Genomic DNA, 24148 nt, shown 5'->3' on the forward strand with positions numbered 1-24148 from the left:
ACAAGACTGACATGACCCCATGGAAAACTTGGACAATCATAATCATGACATAAATAATCTCTAACCCAAGACTTTTGAATTATGACACTTTAATAGGGAAATAACAACTTGATGACTCAAAAGACCCATGATATTTTGTGATGATACTTTTGATGATGACCATGACCTTAGGCTTGTGATGAGAGTAGCATATACATTATACATTTCGACATTGACTCAAGACCCTTTGCCAGATGACTTGGCAATTTTTTCTAGCATAGACCAAAATTTGACTTTTGATTTTGGCAAACTTTGGAATATTAACAACTCTTGATTACTATGGAACATAGGACCCTAACATTGGCTCCAATGGGGATGGAAGCTCCCAAGGAGGTGTCAAGAACACCATAGACCAGATCACCTTGTTCATTGGGCAATGGAGTCACAAATAGCTGCAATCCTCAAACTGACTCAAATCAAACTGAAAGTTGAACTATACACTTTCAACTGCAAACTCTACTAGAAACTGACAGTGAAAAATATTCTCAGAATGTTGAGCTTATTCATCACACCTTACCTAATCTAACTTATCCATAAGTGATATGATCAAATGAAGTCGAAGATCTAGTGTAGGAAATCAGTTACATGACTACTTGATTGATGCTTGTATTCAGCTCCATTAGTCATAAAGAGATATTTTGAAGATGGCAACTCAAAATGATACATGAGTCAAAAACCTATGTTGGTGAATAAAACAAACTCCACTTTTTCTGATGCTTCCAAAAGACTACCTATGGGGTCTTGAAAATCATGAAACATTACCTCTTGTGGATCAAAAAAAGGAAGGGAAATGCTTTCAAATATAATGGTTGATTGTTCTTCTTCATTTGGTTGATCCCTCTTAAATGGAAATGCAGCAATGTGACCTTCTATATCATCTAGATCAGAGACAAGATTTTCATGTTCTTGATCTTCAATTAAGGTAGCCAAATCAACATCAACACAAATATATACAAGTGGATTTTCATGTCTATTAGAAATAAAATTGTCTAGGCTTCGAAAAAATTCTATATCTTGATCTTTTGAAGGCTACTGATCATATTCATCAAACTCAAGACAAAAAACCTGTTGTACATTATTTTTAACCTCAACAGATAAATCATAACTCTCTAGAGTTTCTATACAAGCACACTCAAAATTCCGATCTGCACATATTTCCTCCTGAAATAAAATCTCAAAAGAGGAAAGAAATGAAGGGCGGGTGGAAAAAAAATCTTCATATATATCTTGATTGCTTGAAAATTGGCAATACTATTGCGAATTATCATCAACTTCAAAAAATGGAAGGTCAATGTCATCTTTTGAAGAATTATTCTCAAGTTTGTTGTCATCTAGGGTAGAATCCATGATCTTCTCATGTTGGTGAAAAGGGGTTTTATTCAAAGCATTACAAGATTTCATCATCCATAAACTCTTTATCGCCAAAAGCACTTTCCAACTCTTGAATAAAATTCTCAAAGTGATCACAACAATCCTCAACAAAAAGCAAATAAGGATAGGCTTCTCTATACTTCTAAAAAAATACTAAGTGAAAATCCTTGAGAGAATAAATACAAGCAGGAGGCAAGCTTTCATACCAAAACCATTCTCTTTCTTCTAATGTGATCATGAACATTTTAATTAAACAATCTTCATGAAAATTAATGCTTAGCTTATGGACATGCATATGAAATCTTATTAAATGAAGTGTAGTATCATCACCTTTTCCATCTTTGAACTTTGGCAAGTATGCTTTCCAATCTACCTGAGGCATACGATTTGGAAATCCTAGAACATGATCTTGATGCATAGGATCATACCTTCTGGATTGAGAACTCATTTTGATTTTTGGATCCTGCTGCCAGTGGAGTCTTTGGATCAAATTGGAGTCGTTGGGTGAATGTTTCAGCCTTCATATGTCTGACTATTGTCCACCATCAACTATCAGATCTACAACGTGAACAATAATTCCTGAAGAAACAATATCTATTACCATCTCTTTCACAACGAACATAAATAGTATCAGGATCTCATTCCCTATTCCCATCAAAACCCTTCTCCCTATCCTCTCTTTCCCTGTCTTTACTTAATCTGTGTGAGGGACTCTTGTTATGGTTCCCATCACAAAGTAAAATAAGTAAGCCACAAAGATATTAATCATGTAGATACTAGTTGTTATAAATCTAACTTAAAATGAGCTACAATTTCCAAGCACCAAAGACTTCATATGGAACCCACTTCAATCAAATGAAATCCAGTAGATATACAATTTCATGCATTACCTACCATGCAAGATGAATGCATGTGGTATCCAGAATCTGATCTAGTGTCTTTATTAGTCATGGGTTCTATTAACCCATATTCAACTTCTAATCTCTTTATGTGGGAAGAGACTTTTCTTTCAATTTCTTCGGCATTCTTAGTGCCACATTCTTGAAGATACTCAAGATACTCCATGAGTGTTACCTCCAATTGACATAGATTTTTCCTGATATTACAAGTTTACAGTATCAAACCAGATGGTATATATACAAAGGCATAAAATAAATTAGCATCCTATAGGCAAGGAGAATCGCCTGAGACCTTCATCCATTCCACTGTCATTAAGAGTAGAAGAAATGTTTTCCATTGTGACTTCTTGTTTGTCTTCTTTTCCAGAACCCCCAAATATGTCATCACTACTAGAAGAAGAGTAATTCAAACCAAGTCCCTTAAGCTCTGCCTTGTCCTTTGTATCAGTTCCACCATCCTCATGAGTCCACTTTGAAGCCTGTAATATAGAATGTGTTTTCATATAATTGCATGATAAAGGTTTTAGATCTGGATGTGGGATTGATGACTTTGAGGTCCCCACCACACCAACATTTTTTGGTAAAGTTCTAGTGCAAGAGTCATCCATTGATTCACATTCCTCAGCCCGTGACCATAAAGATGATTCTTCTTGAACATTTTTCCTAGATATGGACATATAGTCCTTATCATTATGAAGTATGGATTTTCTTTCTTCACATGTGCTCCACCTTCCCCATCCCAATTTTAAATAAGCATTAGTTTCTCTTGTATTCTGAATCCCTCCTATTGTAAAGTGTTAGGAAACCAGCTCACAAAAAGATAGAAAAGATAGATGAACGCCTTAGAAATAAGCCTCTTCGAGGGGGCAACCTCCTTTACATTACACAAATGAAAAATTATTGGATGATACAAATGACATGACCTACTTTCTATATATAGGAGTCTAAGGGGTCATAATATAATCAGAGCTGACATAACAAGAATAATGTAAGGGCACAATAATAACAATAATGGGATTCTATGGGGCACAATAATAACAATATGGGGACTACATGGACAAAACAATATAATAATGGGGCTATACTAATAACAATAAGGGTTTACCCTAGTAGTATAGGGACCTAACATGCCCCTCTCCAAAAATTGTTGTCCTCAACGCTTGAGTAGTTCTTGATGCTTCTGTATAAAATTCTTGTCCTCCCATGGAATCTTCAGTGGGTAAGTTCTTCCACTTGATGAGATACTCTGAAATTGATTGATTTCGTAGCTATCGGGTTCTTGTTTCTGTGACTGCTCTAATAATATTTTTCCTTCCTCGTCAAGTTCTGGCAATATTGTTTGAATTGGGATCTTCTGCAACTTTTGAATGAGTGCCCACACCTCTTTGTCCTTCTTCCATTCATCCCTTCCTTTGTTTATCCAATCTGGTTGGATAATATAAATAGCACAAAACAATGCTTCCACATCCTCATCCTTTCTTGAGAGTGCATCTGCAACAACATTTTTCTTCCCTTTTTTGTGGATGATTTAAAAGTCATAACCCAACATATTTGTGACCCATTTTTTCTATTCTTCTAAACGTAATATTTTTTCTAAAAAGTATTTAAGACTATCATGATCCATTTTTACCTTGAAGTGTCTTCCCATTGGGTAAGGTTGCCATTTCTTAAGTGCATGTAGTATTGCCAATATTTCCTTCTCATAAATAGCTTGCTTGAGATGTAGTCGTAAAAAATACCCAATCACCTACATCAAAACTTTTTTCACTGTGGTGTTGATCTACCTGTTGTTTCATTCGATTATGCACCAAAGTGGCATTATCCTTTAAAAGTTGGAGAACTCATTGTTGATGCTTGATGTGATCTTTCACTGCTTGAGCCTTTTTCTTCTTGATATGTCCTTCTATCTTGATAGTTTGAGGAGTGCTAGTTTCTTCCAATGCATTACAAGATATGGTTAGATTGATTTCTTGAGACTCGATGTGATCTTTCAATTCTTGAACATTTTTCTTCTTGATATGTCCTTCTATATTGATAGTTTGAGGAGTGGTAATTCCGTCCAATGCATTACAAGATATGGTCGGATTCATTTCTTCTTTCTCGATGTCATCTTTCACTTCTTGAACCTTTTCCTTCTTTATATGTCCTTCTATCTTAAGAGTTTTAGGAGTGGTAATTCTTTCCAATGCTTTACAAGATATGGTCAGATTCATTTCTTCTTTATCTGGGGTTGGTTCCTGGTGTATATACTCTTTTTTTGATGTTTCTTGATCCTTTTCTTCCTCCTCTCCAAAATCAATGTAAAATAATTTCTTCTCAGCACACTTATGAGCTTTAATGTATTTGTTATCACAAATGTAACAAAGCCCTTTTTCTCTTTTTTCTTCCAATTGTTGTGGTGCCACCCTTGTAGGTTGTGGAAGGCTAGGAGAAACAACACTTCCATGTTTATAGTTGTGAGGGGTGGAATTCCTTGTTTCCATAATTTTTCTTTCCACTTTTCTTGCCAACCTGAATGCCTTCTCCAATGAATCAGGTTCCCAAAGACGAACCTCATGTTGAATGTTATCCTTTAAAGTCCCTATGGAGAGATCAATCCTCTACTTCTATGGAATATCATTTCCCCTTATATTCAATTTTTGAAAGTCCTCAATGTGCTCTGCCATTGAACACTTTTGTTTGAGATTTATCAATTGGCTAAAGAAGGTGTTTCTCTTTGTATCCTCATAATGTGCTATCATTTCCTCCGTGGAAATTGACCATGTGACAAGTGGTTTACGAGAACAAAGCCCTTTATAACATAAAAATTGATTCGGTTCTAAATAATTAGATGTAATACATACCTTTTGTAATAGTGGTACACCATGTAGATCAAAATATTTCTCCATTTGTAGTATCCAATTTACCGGATCCTTGCCATCAAACTTCCTCATCTCACATTTTCTTGATTTTAGGAGCTCGATCTTGAAACAACTGTAACTCTATAATTTTAGATCTTCCAGTTCTAAAATCACAAGCTCTAGTATTCCTCTGTGTCCTCTTTCCAATGCCATCAGTATGATCGAAATTGGATTCTCCAAGAGAGCGTTATGCACAATCTCCCATGATGACCTGATATACCCCTTTTCAAAATAGAAAACTTGTATGACTTTCCACGTGTCATTATTTTGACCTTCGGATCTAGAAAATGTACATGAAAAACTACAGTCTATCCTCTTTTTGTAACTTCTAATGAAATTTCAATCTGACGCTCAGATAGATAGTTATGACGATTTTCCCAAGGTCACATGTTTAAGATGTAATTCGGGAGTCTGCAAAATCCCTAACTTCCTTAGATCATATATCCGAAAATATAGTGAGACAAGATTTGAAATTTATATGCGAGATTTAAACCGATTTCTTCTCAAATGGGTTTTTTTTAGCTTCTGAAACTTCATATAGAAAATTTTATAGCGAAAATTCCATGATGACATGTTTTAGATGAAATTCTAGAGCTTGCAAAAAACTATAACTTCCTCAAATTATATCTCTGAAAATATAGCGAGACAAGCTCTGAAATTCTAACCCAAGGCTCAATGAGATTTCATCTCAAATGGGTTTTATTTTTAGCTTCTAAAACGATGCAAAAAAAAGGTATAGCGAAACTTCCACGATGACCTGTTTGGAGGAACGAAAACCCTAGAATCCAAAACTCTGATACCAAATGTTAGGAAACCAACTCACAAAAAGATAGAAAAGATAGATGAACGCCTTAGAAATAAGCCTCTTCGAGGGGGAAACCTCCTTTACATTACACAAATGAACAATTATTGGATGATACAAATGACATGACCTACTTTCTATATATAGGAGTCTAAGGGGTCATAATATAATCAGAGCCAACATAAAAATAATAATGTAAGCGCACAATAATAAAAATATTGGGCTTCTATGGGGCACAATAATAACAATATGGGGACTACATGGACATAACAATATAATAAGGGGGTTGTACTAATAACAATAAGGGGTTACTCTAATAGTATAGGGACCTAACATAAATTCATACCCATACCTAACATACTCATCTTGATCCTGGTTCTTATGCTTCTTTGCTTCTTCTAAGATAAGGAATCAAGAAACCATTACCTCCCTACCACCATGAATAGATAAACCATTTTTCCTACACCGTCTTTGAAGCTCCACAAGAGGAATACTAAATAATTCTTGAGCTTCTTCTCCCTCTCCAATCACTAGAGTAACATCTTGATTTGGACCAGATCTATCTGTTATGTCAATAATATTGGCTTCAGAACTATCAAGGTCCTTCAATGGTGGGGCATCTCCACATATTGAATGAAAAGGAGGGACACCTGAATTTCAATACCGAATAAAGGTGGCTCTTAGTCCATTCACTTAAGCATCTAAAAAGAGAAACCACTTTAACCAAACCTGGAGATATTTCATCACTCTCTCCCTCAAAGCTTCTGCAGCAATCCAACTAGTGATGTTTCGGTATAAGTCATTAAATATTTCCATAATATTAGGAAATGCTGCTTCAAAATTTGTCCTATATGCAGAAGCATTTTTCACACGAACATTAATATTGTGAAGAATATCAGAAACTAACATGAGCCTTGCAACTCTAGTTGGAATAGGCATCTCCTTTAGAGTCAAAGACTTTGTAAGTACCTCAACTACCTCACCAACTGCGTCAGAATTATCTAGAGAAAACCCCATTTCTTCTTTTATCTAATTTCTCTCCAAGGTTAAAGCATGAAGCATGTCCCAGAATTCATCTCTTTGACCCTCTGTTAAGGCGCATTCTTAATCCACTCTCCTAGTCCTTCTAGCAGTGTAAGTTGCAGTTGAGGCTTTCTCATGCTCATGTACGTGTTTAGATCTACTCAAATGAGCAGGGAAACTTAGACATATTTTGAATCGATAAACATGATTTTTGTGGAAATATGTCTATAAGAGTTATTGCTTGTAGTGAAATCTACATATTGTTTTCACAAGCGTGAAACAAATCATGTTACAAATATTCAAGGGAGGGATTTATTTGAAAATTCAAGTTTTAGCCTACATTTAGGAGGGGTCAGTTCCTATGGAGTCATAGAGCACCTAAATATTGATTGTATGCAGGCCAACAAAAATAAATGTATAACAAACTGGAGCAATCAAAGCTATAGTTACAATATTGAGATTTGGGTTTGAAAAGCCTCTGGACTATATAAGTTTTCAAGTAATTTCTAGAAAGGACAAACTATAGTATTTTAGCTGTAGACCCACGATATTCTTAATTTTTTTCATAAAATTAGAAAACATGGAGAATTTGAATCTCAATGAAAGTTAAAGGCACTTGATCTTCATACAGGATTTGTTTTCAACATTACTATCCTCAACATGTTCTATTATTTAGAGTGAGATTTTGTGAATTGGTAAGCATGTTTTCCCACATTTTTATTTTTATATCCCACACAATTGGAATCCTGCTACATTTTGCCTCCTATAATTCCCTAGGCTACAAGTGTTAAAGAGGGTACAAAACACTAATCATATGTTCTTTTACCATAAGTTCTTCTCATATTTTGGATGGATTCTGTGGAAATTTTACGCATGCCAATTATGTGGCAGGAAACAATGTTCCATTATTATTTTTTATCATCTCTTGTTTCTAAGTTAGCATGATGCTATTGTACTAGTTCATAACGCGTATGTCATGTAAAGATCGAGTTTAGTATGTTTTACATTTGATTTCCACTATATTCAAAAACTGAATATATATTTTTTCTATGTAGGTTGGATGATGGGATGAAACACTTTGATTTCCACTAGTGATCTCTTTTTGATATTGATCTGAAAATGGGGCACTTAGGCTCCTTGTCCAACTTACAAGAACCTCTCCCACTTCCAAAGCTTGAAATGAAATATAATTCTTATTGATTAACCAATGCATAATTAAAAATGCTTGAAAACAATGGTGTATGCTGGTATTTGTTTTTAACTGATTACATGCTTTAATTTCTATTGTTGTGTTGTAAGTTGATGTGCTTAAACTGATATATAAATGCATATAATAGTAAATAAAATAGCAGAGACAATGTAGCAATAAAACACACACAGAAACAACAATTTAATTAGGAGTTCACCCACAACTCTTGGGCTACATCTCCATGAGCTCTAGTCAACTCAACAAGGCTCTCTAGGATTATGGTATAAGTCCTTTTTACAAGCTCTTGGCTCAACTACTTCTACTCTACATAGAAACAGTGGGTTCAGACACCATTTTATCCCTTGGCTCTTGAAGCTCTGGCTCTGGCTCTGGCTCTTCGGCTCTGGATTTTTTCTACCCTCTATTAGTTTACAACTCTCTTGGCTTTTCACTTGGCTTCCAAGTGACTCCCTTGGCTGCATTTTTGCTTCTGCACTGCCTCCTTCACCTCAGCTTCCTGCTTTGGCTTCACTTTCAGCAAAAATACCCAAAAAAACCTCTACAGCCAACAGTCTCCCTTGTTTCTGTTGTTTTGTGGCTTTTTAAGCCAAATCGGTGCTGTTGGTTCATTTTTGCTTCTCAGCTTTCTATCTTCCACCCACAGTCCGCTCAAATCCATTCCCTGAGCGTTATCAATCATTTCTAAATACCCTCAGGGATGGATGCCACCTATTCTATAACGGAAGGGGCAACCGGTGCTTGAAATCCGCAAATTTGGACATTCTCGGCTTACACAGGTAAATATCCCAAACACGGGAAAAATCTGCAAAGAACACTGTTCCCCGGACTTCAAATGTCCTCAAATCCAGTCTATTCTCCTATTCGATCTACTTGTTATTCACTACCGCATGTCGCAAATTGCCCTATTCCAAGGTTTCCCCTCGTATTTTAAAAATACGTTAAAAATATTGAAAATACATACAAGATTGTCGTTAGGCGAATCTCAAAACATATGCAATACCATTTATAATTTTATCGGGTCCGAAAAATCGCATCGCATATATGTATATACATATCTCCGCCCCTCTGTGTAGCTCCAATTGCGATATCATGATGCGGTTGATCGCAATTGCATATCGCTCATGCCCCGGGCTAGTGTAGTGCTCTATTGTGGTCGCCGATTGCGATATCGCTTCGTTGCAATCGCCAATTGCGATGTCATGATCACAATAATTATATATTACACTCCGATATCCGCCGACTGCCACTGCCGATTGCAATTGCTTATTGGATCTAGACTGTTGATCGACCAGATCCAACGGTTCCTATTCATTATTGGTTTAAGCCTTCGATAGGCCTTATTTCACTGTTTCTTTAGATTTTTGCCTCTTTCCCAAAGAACAAAGGGGAACTTCTTCTTATGATAACTTCTTCATCTGAAGTCCGTTTTCACCCATTCAAGTTGCATTGGATTCAGAATGAGGAGATCTCTACAATGAGACTATTTCCGAGAGCAGCTTGTGATTTTCATTTTCCTTTGATTTACAAAGGATTTGTGCCATTTGACACCTTTTACCTCTTATATGAAGTCTTTTAGACTTAGAGGTTTATCCAAGATCCATTTTTGGATCATTCCTTCCCACTAAAAGAAATTTTGGTCTCCAAAAGACTGATATACTAATCTGAATAGTAAATGAGAGTGAATCACCCTCTTCTTTTAGCCTCCCTACACTTGCCTTTGCATAATGCCTCTGAACCAAAGTTTCTGACCACTTCCCTCCTTGGATCGGCTGGTCTTCCTAGGAAGAACTATCTTCCTCCCTGCCTTCCTGCAGAACTTCTGCTGAAATGGTCACAAAAGGTGGTTTTGAGCTTCTCTGCCTTGATCATTGATCCAAGGTGGCTCAACAAGTGTGAAGTACATCTGCTCCACAAGACTTTCATTTGTACCTATTTGAGAAGCTTCCAACAACAACAGGCATACAGACAACAACTGGATGGAATAACTCCTGCTTCAACAAAAGAAACAGATTTCACATTTTGTGAACACCTCCATGTCTTGTATCTGCATACAAATGATGGACTAGATAACAAGCCCACAAAACATGCCTTTAAGCAAATGACCCTTCAAGTCAAGCATGTAGAAAAAGACCATTAGGACTCTTTTTCAAAAATGAACCACTTCATCATTATCTCCATTTGGAGACCAAGTTAACTTCTCCTAAGTCAACATGGCATCACATGCATTTCAAAGCAATCAACCCTGCAAGCTAATTACACATACATGTTCAAAAACAAGGAAATCATCAACATCCCTGTGTTCATGCATCTCATGCTCATGCATGCATTTCATCCTTCAACTTTCACTCAAGCACACTATACTTTCGAAGCTGAAATGAAATATAATGTAGATGCATCAATAGACATGCAATCTCAAGCGGATAAGAACTCTAATTGTTCCTTACCAATCCCTTTCAAAGGTACTACCTTTGTCTACACATCACCATCAGCATGTGAATCATTCTGAGACACATCATTCATGGAATCTTCACTTCCATTTCTGCCATCTTCTCTTTCCACTTTCTTCAGATTTTGTGGAAGCATTGTTGGATTTAGAGTCCAACATTTTGTAGCAAGATGTCTTTGCTTATGGCAGTAAGTGCACTGCATGTGCATCCTCTTGATAGCATGATTTCCCTTGTCCAATGGACCTTTGGCTTCTTGCTTCTTTTCCTTCTTCTGCTTCTTGTATGTGGCCATCCTCTTCCAACATCTAGAAATGTTATGGTTATCCAACCCAAAAAATGAACATGCAATTTTTTTCCCATACATATGTGGAAATTTATCATGCTTTCCACAATCAAAAGGAAAATGTTTAGAACCAGATTTATACCTTTCTCTTTCACCTTTGTTGCCTTCATGAGGAGGTGAATCAAATGAAGAAGTGGCCCCCTTTTGAACACCATCAATCTCTTCAAGGCTGTTTGAGTCTCCCCACCTCTCTGGTTCAAGTGTGTGCTTCTGAACACCAACATCCTGCAAATAATGTTTCAAGCTATTACATTCTTCCTTAATACAATCTTCACACTCTGCAATGCAACCCCTTCTTGGAGCTGTTTTAATGGTCTTCATGGCAGCTTTGGAACTTTCTCCGTAAGCTTGTCCATAGCCAAGACCCAAATACTTAGGCCTCTCCTCAATCATTATTGGCTCAACAATACCTTTTGCATGTCTACCCATTCCTTTTCCTTCATAGCCCATCTTGGACATTAGCTTGGAACCTATGCCTCTAGTATTTTTTTCAAAAGAACCAATATAAGCATTATTAGAAGAATTTGAAGACAAACTGGAATGGTTTACCTCTTCTTCAAGCTGATACTTGACCAAGGCTTCTTTGGAAACAAAGAGCTATGACTCCAACTCATGCATCTTTTTCAGGTTCATATTTGCAATATGAAGTTGCCTCTCCATTTCCTGCAATTTGTCAGCAAGCAACTGCTTCTCTTCCTTCATGGAATTCAGCTGCTTTCTAAGCATGCTACTCTTCCTTCCATCCTCATACATTTCTCTCACCATATCCATCATGGTGGACAATTCTTGCTTCATGTATTCATCAAAGAATCTTGTGAAGAGAGCAAAATTTGAGGACCCACTTGTAGAAGTTGTCATTATGCCAATGAACAAAAGAAAAACTTCAACAAGATAAATAAAGAGCTTATTCAAGAACCCTTTGCAACAAACCTATTCTACTTTGGATTGCCTTGAGGTCCTTTGGGATAGAAGAATTCCTTCAACCCTTCTTCCTATTTGTCCTTCCTGGACTGAGCTAGCAACAACTTTCCCTTTTACCTTTGCAAACTCAGAAAATAGTCAGTCTGCAAAACAAGCATACAATTAGCCTCTTTCTATTCAAACACATTTCAGACAAGCAGTATTTGCTTTGTCAATCAAACATTCCAATATAACCTTCCTTGAAAGTGGGGTTAATCAATCTTAAGCTCTAATACCACCTGATCTAAAAATGGGGCACTTAGGCTTCTTGTCCAATTTACAAGAACCTCTCCCACTTCCAAAGCTTGAAATGAAATATAAGTCTTATTGATTAACTAATGCAGAATTAAAAATGCTTGAAAACAATGGTGTATGCTGGTATTTGTTTTTAATTAATTACACGCTTTAATTTATGTTGTTGTGCTATAAGTTGATGTGCTTAAACTAATATATAAATGCATAGAATAGTAAATAAAACAACAGAGACAATGCAACAATAAAACACACACAGAAACAACAATCTAATTAGGAGTTCACCCACAACTCTTGGGCTACATCTCCATGAGCTCTAGTCAACTCAACTAGGTTCTCTGGGATTATGGTATAAGTCCTTTTTACAAGCTCTTGGCTCAACTCATGCTATTCTACACAGAAACAGTGCATTCAAACACCATTTTATCCCTTGGCTCTTGAAGCTCTGGCTCTTGGCTCTGGCTCTTGGCTTTGGATCTTGTCTCTTGGTTCTGGCTCTTTGGCTCTGACTTTGGCTCTTCGGCTCTGGCTCTTCGACTCTGGCTTTTCTTTGCCCTCTATCAATTTACAGCTCTCTTGGATTTTGACTTGGCTGCATTTTTGCTTCTGCACTGCCTCCACCTCAGCTTCCTGCTTTGGCTTCACTTTCAGCAAAAAAACCCAACAACAACCTCGGTAGCCAACAGTCTCCCTTGTTTCTATTGTTCTATGGCTTTTTAAGCCAAATCGACGTTGTTGGTTCATTTCTGCTTCTCGGCTTTCTATCTTCTAGCCATAGTCGACTCAAATCCCTTCCCTGAGCGTTAGCAATCATTGCTAAACTCCCTCAGGGATGGATGCGACCTATTTTGTAACAGAAGGGGAAATCAGTGCTTGAAATCCCCAAATTTTGGCATTCTCAACTTACACAGGTAAATATCCCAAACACGGGAAAAATCCGCAGAGAACATTGTTCCCTCGGACTTCGAATGTCCTCAAATCTAGTCTATTCTCCTATCGAGTTTTCCTGTGAGTCGCTATCGCATGTCGTAAATGGTCCTGTTCCAAGGTTTCCCCTCGTATTTTAAAAATACGTTTAAAATATTGAAAATACACACAAGACTGCCATTGGGTGGATCTCAAAACATATGGAATATTGTTTATAATTTTATCGGGTTCGAAAAATCACATCACATATATGTATATACATATCTCTGCCCCTCTATGTAGCTCCGATTGCGATATCACGATGCGATTGATCGTAATCACATATTGCTCATGCCCTGGGCTAGTGTAGTGCTCTATTGGGGTCGCCAATTGCGATATCACTTCGTTGCAATTGCCAATTGTGATGTTGCGATTGCAATAATTATATATTACGCTCTGATATCTGCCGACTACCACCACCGATTGCGATTGCCCATCGGATCTGGACCGTTGATCAGCCAGATCTGACGGTTCCTGTTCATTATTGGTTTAAGCCTTCGATAGGCCTTATTTCACTTTTTCTTCAGATTTTTGCCTCTTTCCCAAAGAACAAAGGGGAACTTCTTCTTATGATAACTTCTTCATCTAAAGTCCATTTTCGCCCATTCAAGTTGCATTGGATTCAGAATGAGGAGATCTCTGCAATGAGACTATTTCCAAGAGAAACCTACGATTTTCATTTTCCTCTGATTTACAAAGGATTTGTGCCATTTGGCACCTTTTACCTCTTATATGAAGTATTTTAGACTTAGAGGTTTATCCAGGATCCATTTTTGGATCAGATATACTATCACAAGTGCACAAATACAAACTCATTTTTATTTTTGCCTGGATAAGAAAATAATGATATCTTTGTATTTTGTAGTGAGAAGGATAACTATGTATTGGAGCTAGACCTTGAGCCCTTCAATTCATCCTTTCCTTACCCAACATGACCATTTGCTATTGGTAATGGAGTTCAATTTTTGAACCGACATTTTCCTTCAATACTATTTCATGATAAAGAAAGCACACATCCATTGTTGGATTTCCTTCAAGCACACAAATACCACAACCATCTCATTTTTCTTTCCTTGGTTAATATATTGCATAATTGTGTTTGATAGTTAATTCATTATTATTTTATGTACAATAAATCTCTATCAAATAGAAGAGAAGGATGACTTGACTTTCTTAGAGATATATAATATGAATTGATTAAAAATTTACAGGGCTATTTTGATTCTCATCTTTCTATTTCACTTCTTTAGAGAAAACTATATATTAAAATACAAACTCAAATCAAATCAAACTAAAATAGAGAATCCTAATTATGAAGATATTTCTCTCTCCATACCTTGCAATGACATTATTTTTCTGAATTATACTTGAATTTCACTGATAATAACCTGGATTTATATATTTATTTTAGCACCAAATTGACATGATCATAAACATACAAATATCCCGTTAAATATGACCTAAAGATGATTGAAAGAATATTAACTTTAGTATAAGCATGTGGCAGAGTAATTTCTTAGGTGTGAAGTTTTATTAGAGGCATTGTTTGTTTGTTTGTTTTGGTTAGAAAAGGGTTTGCTCTTGCTTTTATGTGACTTTCAATTTATCATATGTGGCATGTTGAGAAATGGGAAAGAATAGTGTGACATTTATCTTGCATAAATTCATCCTGAATGGAAGGATATAGAGTTTAACCTAGCTACAATCTACTCTGGTAAAGGCAGAGGGACATATTAAAAATCTACCTAAGAATACAACATATAAATTTTTTTAACATAAGTAATATATATATTCTTTTGCAGATACATTCTTTTTTCTATCCAAGATATCAGAGAAAGAAAAATATTGATATTGTAGAAATTGTTGGAGGACCTCATTGAGGTCAATTTTTCTGACGTCCTACTTGATTGATATATTCTTATATAGGAAGGCCTTAGATATGAATTAATATGTTCCTGAAACAAATTAGATTTAAGTTTTATAGATATAAAAGATAAAAACAAATTTCAATGCCTTCATTTGATTGTTACTTCATTTTGGTGTGGGCAGGTTACATGAAATGTGATTGGAAAAAGGATGGGGAGACAATGCATATCACATCTTGGATATGATTCATTTTCTATTGGAGATCCTTCTAGAACTTGAGCCATCTACTTTGGAAATGTTTCTAGTAGGTATTTCTATGGTTTTTAATGTTGTGATTATTTCACCTCATGGTTATTTTAGGCAAGTAAATGTTTTAGGAATGCTTGATAAGACATCGATGGACAGGTAAACAATTTTTTTATAATTTCAATGTCCATTCCATGATATCATATCTTTATTGTTTGATTATATTTTGAATGTTTATTTTGATTTTTCTTTGTATTTTAACTATAAAATTGAAAATAATTGGTATCATGTTCGTTTAAACAAAAACCAAAGCTTGAAGATGAAATTAGTATTACATGATATTGATTGAAATCATTTTAACTGTTTTGTGTTGAAATATTTTCATGGCTATTAGAGACGTTTACTTTCATGTTATGGTTTGATCACATGTTGTTTATATAGTTGACCAAGTTCATTTGTTAAAGAAAAAAAATGTTGTTGCGAATAAAACGACAAGGATTAGACATCACACCCCATATTATTTTTTTCACAAGGTATTTACAACTTGAGTTTTTTAACATGTAACATAGTTTTCATGATTGTTCATAAGCTTTCCCTAAAGATTGAATATTAAGTTACTAAGGTGTTCTTTTCTATGGTGACGTTTATTTGTTTATACAGGTCATCTGGCCAAATAGTGGCCACTATCGCTCAATTGAAGAGAACTTGTTTCGAGTTTCTTGCTTTTATGGGGAAGAATGGATTTGACATTGTTGATGTTGAAGTATATGTCATATAAATTCTTTATAGTCTACTTTAGTTTATATTATAATACTCATTGTCTTTCATGTCTTACACTTTGCACTGTATCTTCTTTTGTTTTCAGAAAAGGAACTGAGTATTGATGGTAAGAAGCAGGATTTAAAGAAAGAGGAAAACACTAACAATGGAGTGACAAATGCAAAAACAAAGAGAAGAGAACGAGTCTAGTGATACCCTTAAATCCAATATCCCGCACAAGACACACACATGGAGACTGATGTTCAAGTCTTCAGAGTTGGTGAATTCACCTACAATGGCTTGGCAACACAATGATAATGTTTTGTAGTGATGAAACAACATTTCATGTGTAAATTGTAGTCCAATAAATGTTAAGTTGGAAACTCATATTGTAATACTTGACATTTCATATAATATGAATTATGAGGTTGAAATTATTTATAGTTTCACTTGATATTGTTTAGTATTTTAATTAATATATGTAACTTTTCATTTTCATATTAGATGAACCAGTGCACATTATATAACATTTTTTCAATTTAGTCGAAAAAACATACTAATTAATTTATGTTGCTTAATAATGAACACATAAAACCAGTCTAAAACTACTAAATTAGTAGTTTATATTGATTACTGATAAACACAAATAAAATGAATATACGACTAAATTAGTAATTTATAATGATTATTAATGAAAACAAATGAAATGAATATAAACTACTAAATTAGTTGTTTATATAATGAATATGAAATGCCCCAAAAAATATAAATGACCACTGCGAATGATTAATTTGTGATTACAAATGACAACTAAATTTTGCATATATACGACTATTAGTAGCTAATTTAAAATATCTTATAACACGACAGAAATTTAGTCATATTTCTTTGGTCATTAATTGGTTTTCTCAAATTATCATATAGTAATATCTTTTGTTGTATATTTGGTCATTAATTGTGGCAACTAATGACTAAATTGATGATCAAATTTATGACTAAATATTCTACTAGACAATGAAATTTAGACAACCAATTAATGACGAAGCTAAAAATGACTAAAAGTAGGTCACGTTATAAGATACTGTAAATTAGCTACTATTGGTCACCAAATGAAGAATGGTCATTTATATGCAAATTTTAGTCATTGTTTTAGTAAACTAATTAGCCATTTTTTACTAGTTCGAGTGACAAGGTTATATACTAGGTAGTGCCAAGGCATGTCGGGGAGTGCTAGGGTGTGCTAGGGAGTGCCAAATCATGCCAAGAAATGTAGGGGATACTAACATGTGCCACATACTACCAAGGGATTGTTAGATCTGCAAGTGTTATGGCATGTCAAGATGTAAACTATGTTTCTTAGTTGTTTTATGGCCACGGTTGGATGTGAGCCTTGACTTGGTAACTTGTTAAGTGGGATGAGTTGAGATTGGACATGAGTAGCCTAAGATGCATTATAGGTAGTTCTTAGGTGAACATGACATAGTCTAGTTATAGTAACTTTAACTTGGTCAAGTTGTTGTAGTTGAGGCAGGACTTGGTTGGGTTCCCAAGTCTAAAAAAAAGTAAGGCTAGTTAAGAGGGCATGAGAGCTAAGGAGTGTTAGGGCATGCCAGGGAATGAAAAGGCATGCAAACACATGCTGGACAGTGTCAATGCATGTTGAGGAGTGTTAGGGAGTGCCAGGGGAACACAAGGGAGAAATAGGTCAAAATTCTTGGAAATGAATGAACAAGAGTGTGTGCCAAGGACTGTGAGCGAATTCTGGGTGTCCCAAGGATAAAGTGTGTTATCACAAAAAAATGATCATCTAGCCTTAATTTACTAGATGGGTTGAAGTACACAATGTACAGCCAATTTTACCATAGTAAAATTTCTTTCACTACGAGAGATTACTTAATAAACCACATTTGTTAAGTAATTTATAATTAAACCCATGAAGAATAACTAAATATATCACTATTTATTTAATTATCTTCTAGGAATAATTAATTAAACCATTGTTTAATTAATATTCCTTGTCATATTTGACTTAGTTATGAAAAATAAACAGATAAATTATTAATTATCTTATTTTTCTCTAGGAATAGTTAATTATTATTCCTTGTCAAGTTTGACTAAATCCCTTAGGAATAATTAAATAAATCATTATTTGTTTATTATTCCTTAACCATATTTCTTGAGATGATAAATAAATCATTTATTTATTTATTATTTCTAAATAAAATTTTAAATACCTTTTCCCTCCTAACCAAATATAATAAAATATTCGAAGTGGTTATTTCTAGAATGGGGTTAATAATATTTTATTATTGCTTGTTATTTGAGGATAACCTGATATTTTGTTATAAATAGTAGGGTTTTCCATTCATTATTCACTTTTGATTATTTTCAATGTTGCATTCATTGTTGTAGCTCTGATTATTATCATTGTCACACACCATCTTCTTTTTCATTTGAGTTCCCATTGAGCTCAAACAGTTTATTTGTTGGGTTTGCACATTATAGAGGAGAGAGACTCTACAAAAGTTGAAGACATTTAAGGGTAGCCAATAACTCATCCCATTGAGGGGGATTGGTAACATTTATTTTTTCCCTTCACACGTGTTGTTTAAGAAAATATGTCCTTCGTATATCTGGTTTCCATTGGATTATTGGAGTTACCCACATTTATTACTATTTCATTTTTCCGTTTAACTATGATTGTGGCATAGATCCAGGCTTTGGAAGGTTTTGTTTCTATCATTTTCTACAGATCTACAATGTTTAGCAACCATTTATATTGTTAAGATTGTTTTTCATCCACAGTCTTAAGTGTTTCCTTTTCATACACCTTCGAGGAGAAAACACTACAACAAATTGACGACTCCACTAGGTTTTTACTCCCAATCCAGAAACCTGGGTGACCTTCAGTTTTCAGCTTAGGGTTTTTTTTTTCTCAGTCTCTTAATGTTGTTTACTAGATTTCTAACCCTAGATCTGTCAAATTTCTAACTTCTGTAAGTTTTCTAGTCTTTTTCGCAGGTCATAGGAACTAGTCACGACATAAACGATAATTTTTTCTGAGACTTGACGACCGAGATCAAGAAGCAGAAATCACACTTTTCTACCCAAAAAGTGTGACCTACAGGTCCATAACACACTTTCTGGCCCAAAAAGTGTGATATCCCAATGATTAGGTCAGGGCCTGCGATTTTAGTTTTTTTGGGATTTTTTTCAGATTTGTTTCTGGGTTTTGCCAAGAGCTAGTTGTTGGGTTGGTTGACCACTTTCCTATCCTACTTAGTCCTTGATCTACTCTATTTTTCTCGTCGAAGTGGAATTTAGCCCCTTAGGGCTTTTAGTACACTTCCACCTTTATAGGAGGAGTTTAGCTGAGTAAGAAGTCAGAGTTTTTGCAATGCTTTCAACCATATTTTCCAGATCTATATCTTTATGTTTCAGATCTTCAAATATAGGTTGCTTCCATCCAAATTTTCATCTTAAACCTTTTTTTATCATTTTCCTTAGGGTCCCATTGGTTGCCTTAGGTTTCACACCCATCTCCCTATCTTTTTGCAATGATTTTCCTCTTTGGTTTTTTGTTGTTGCTCCACCACTTTCCAGTAGCATAGTGTCATTTGATCCAAGTCACACTGATGCTTAGATATCTTGGCATTTTTAGTGTGTTTTCAGTTGATTTCACCACCAACCAGCACAGTGTTTGCAAACCCAGTTTGGGTGGGGTTTAGTTAATTGATTTGTTGTTCATGTTCTATTTTTAATTTCAGTTTATTTCAGCAACCATTTTTCCCTTTTCAAAGACGATCTAGGATTAATTAATAAACACACGTACACACAAAAGCATACCTTAAGAGAAGGGAGCTTGGTTTACACTGCCAAGGCAAGACTTAACTTAATTAATTTATCTCTCCACATAGAGACAAAAACATATTTTTGATCTCCCTTCACCATTTCCGTGTCACTTGTGTCTTACCACCATTGCGCCACCAAGGTGTTTGTCGCGGAAACTTTTAGGCCTTCATCCCCAGTTTCTACTTGGGCATATTACTCCTCCCCATAGGGTTCGATTTCATAGTCCCCCGAGTCCCCATACCGAGTCTTCTCCTGGTTCATATAATTCCTCATCTAATTTTGAGCCTCCTTCACTGCATACCATCACCATGTCTAGACCCACTGTTGGTGTAGGAAACCCACCTGGTGTTGGCTCTAGTTCTATCCTAGTAGTCACATCTAGTGGAACCATCTAAGGAATCATTTTGGAAGCTCCCATGCTACCTTTCATGGCTGGGTTAAGCCTCCCAGATTTTAGCCAGTTGATAAATGACCCTATAGATCACGATGTTGGCTGGCTAGCTATGCCAACTAAGCTCCCCTTCGACATCCTAAAGTTTGAGGGTAATTCTGGAGAGGACCCCACCAATCACGTCCGATCCTTCCATATGTGGTGTTCATCAAATTCGATCATCGATGACTCCATTCGTCTTTTTTTGTTCCAACGCATGCTCACTGGAGATGCTGAAAAATGGTATGTAAACTAGCCCGTCGCCTCTCATTCCATTTTCATGATGCTTGCTAAAGTGTTCCTCTCATATTTTTAGCTACCTCTTTGATACGACACTGGTATAGAGCTCTTGACCACATTCCATCAGTCCTCTGCCACTCGTCTTTCCGATATGTTCAAGAATTGCACAGAAGGAGGCACACATGTTGTGCCCCACCCTTCGAAGATCGTGTCTACCTTGATTAGTTTCTTAGGAGCCTTTCATCACCCATTTCCAAAGATGTTGTGTCTCATTTTCCTTAGACTGAGGAAGAAGCTCTCTAAATTTCTCTAAGATATGACTTGATTTATGCGCAATCTGGTTATGTCTATATTGTCCTTCCAGACCTCCCCCATCCTGGAGGTGCCAATGCACCGGGCGCATCCCACGCCGCCGAAGGTATCGTTGGAGCCATTTCACATCCTTCGCCATATACTCATAAAAGTTATGGCTATCTGCAGGGGAGAAACAGTTCCTCCAACAATTATGCCCCTCCTGCTAGCAACATGTTTTCAGGGCCAGCCAATGCTCAACCTATCTACCCAATCATTTCCCCTCCACCATCTTATCCCTATTCCCAATCGAGCACTCCAAACCCTCAAGCATTAGCTCTGTAGCCTCCCATGCATCCTCTACCCTAGCAGCCACCACACCCTTAGTGTTAAGTGTTTGTGCAACATAGTGTGACTGATCCCCCAAATTTGAAGAAAAAGTATAAGGGAAAAAGTAACAACGGTAACCAAGATAATCAAGGTAATCTACCTAGTGAACCCCAGTGAAACTAGCCTAACACCAACAACCAGAAACAGGGTAGTCAGCCCAACCAGAACAAGGCTATTCATATGAACAAGCCTTGTGCATGTTGTGATGTACATGACCATTATACACATGGGTTCCTCTTTTATCCAAGATGCGCCAAATGTGGGAAGCTTAAGAAGCTTCTAGAGGTCAACCACCCATCCAGTAATTGCCTCAGAATCTTGCACCATCTCAACCGAAAGTGCTTAGGAATCCTTTTCCCCAACAACTATGCCCCAGTTCCTCCAACAATTATGCCTCTCCTTCTAGCAACATGTTTTTAGGGCCAACCAATGCTCAACCTGTCTACCAAATAATTTCCCCTCCACCACCTTATCCTTATTTGCAATCGAGCGCTCTAACCCCTCAAGCATTAGCACCGTAGCCTCCCATGCATCTCTTCCCTAGCAGCCACCATCCCCTCAGGGTCAAGTGTTTGCATAGCATAGTGCGATTGATCCCCCAAATTCAAAGAAAAAGAATAAGGGGAAAGGTAATAAGGGTAACGAGGGTAATCAAGGTAATCAACCTAGTGAACCCAAGGGGAACTAGCCTAACACCAACAACCAGCAATAGGGCAGTCAGACCAAGAAAAGCAAGGCTATTCATATGAACAAGCCTTGTGCATGTTGTGGTGTACATGGCCATTATACACATGAGTGTCCTCTTTTACCCCAGATGAACCAAATGTGGGAATCTTAAGTAGCCTCTAGAGGTCAATCGCCCATCCAACAATCGCCTCAGAATCTTGCACCATCTCAACCAAAAGTGCTTACAAATCCTTTCCCCCAACAAGGATTTGTCACTTCTCAACCTCATTCAGGTCAAGCAGCCCATCCCCCCAACCATCTGGTCCTAGTGACTACCAGATCCTCATGATGAATTTTGATGAGGTTAAGACCTTCGATATCAACCTACAAACTTGGTCATGTCAATATGACAAGCCATCGAGTTTGTCCACCACTAAGTCCAAAACCAAAACATCTACTGATCCTCTTATGACACAAAATGGTTTGCTACAAATCCCTCAACCTAAATTTGAGGAAATTCGTCAAATCCCCAAGGGACCATTACCTCGTAATGTGACTTCTAACTAAGCTTCCCATACATACTGTATAGTAGATGACTTGGTGCAATAACCTACTGCTATTTCAACACTGGAGGTACTCCAATCATGCCCATATCAAAAGAAAGCTCTACTAACTAATTTGGACGTAGTGGATTCTTCCAAAAATCATTGGATTGTATTCCTAGTTGATACATCATAACATCCTACAATACCTTCATCCGTTGCTTTCTAGATACCAGTCTGAGTTTGTCCCTGCGGCCCCTATCACTACTTCAGTTCCACCACAACATCCTAAACAGGAACCCACTCCTATTGTGAAAGCATCTAGACAGGTGGGAAGAGCCAACAACCTTAAAAAAATCCCACGGTGGTGTTGGCTTTAGAACTTTGGGAACTAGAGGTGCTTGGGGAGCCTTGTCCTGAGATTCCTCGTCTCAAACCTTTGGTTCATGAAATGTTCCCTAAGTCAAATTTCCATGAGGTCCAAATTACCTTACTGAGACCAACAAAGAGACTTAGAATGTTGCGCACAAATCACCCTTGTTCCTTGTTCAATCATTATGGTCAATATTCCAATTATTTCCCTCATCTTGATGAATTTCGTGATTGCCTTCATACACTTTACGAATACGAGGCCACTTGTAGTGGATCACCTACTCCTCTACCTGTAGATTTGGTACCACTATTGCACCAGAATAGGGAGACTCTAGTCCCACCATCATGATCCCTCCCCCCGATGTTGAGATGACAGACTCCATGATCCATATCCTTTACCTGTCATCATCCTTCAGTTCCTCTAAGGAAAACATTTCTGAGGTTCCTACACACGCTTCTGTTGAACCTCCTTCATTGGAAGCCAAGGTCTCAACATCGGTAGATTTTGTATCTACTAGCTCGTCATCTACCATTCTAGATGATGTGTATGTGAACCTTCTTTCTTAGGATGATGCACCAGGTACCATCGCCACATCATATAGTCAATATTCCTCTCGTCGCCCCATCTTCCATTTTGATGAGGACATCATGGAAGCCATGACTACCCATAATTATCCTTGGAACGATATGCAACATAGTGCGTACTTCCTCCCATATTTGGAGTCCACCACTCTAAATACATCCAATACACTCATAGCATACTGGGGTGGACATCAACCCCTACATCTCCTTATCATCCTTTGGAGGATCTCATGCCAAGTTGGGTCAAGATGCTTCAATCCCTTTTTCGATCACTCAGAACACAATGGCGCTCCACAAACTCCTCCAGCTAGGGGGCATCATTCTCACCTTTTCATACCAAATCAGTCCCCTTCATCACATATTCTTGCGGGCAGTATCCCATGCTTGGGGGTATCATGGTTTTCCCTTGGCCATCTTCTCTATTTATTAACATAAGTCTTGGCATAGATCCCACTAGATCTAGGTATGGTCGATTATCCTCCCATTCCTTGGATAGTTTATCCTACCGGCCTCTCCAGTGAGCCAAATGTGCATCGCATATTGTATACTTTTGACACCATATCTTCAAATATTCTACTCTATGTCCACATAGACCCATGTTTGACTTAGTCGGTGAGGATGATTCTAGACCTCCTCTAGTAGTTCATTCTCATTTTCCTCTTCCCTTAATTCTTCACCAGGAACCATCATTCCAAGAAGC

At 36.8% G+C, this 24148-nt stretch overlaps 1 pseudogene; it reads right to left on the bottom strand.

Annotated features, from left to right (window-relative positions):
* Positions 1-2566: 2566 nt before the first annotated feature.
* LOC149160469 (protein RRC1 pseudogene) lies at positions 2567-23399 on the bottom strand (annotated as a pseudogene).
* Between the last annotated feature and the right edge of the window lie 749 nt (positions 23400-24148).

The sequence above is a fragment of the Pinus tabuliformis genome, chromosome 5_2 (genome assembly GCF_031772625.1).
Source record: "Pinus tabuliformis cultivar Carrire ecotype Pingquan chromosome 5_2, CPIR1, whole genome shotgun sequence".
In the NCBI taxonomy this organism is placed as follows: Eukaryota; Viridiplantae; Streptophyta; class Pinopsida; order Pinales; family Pinaceae; genus Pinus; species Pinus tabuliformis.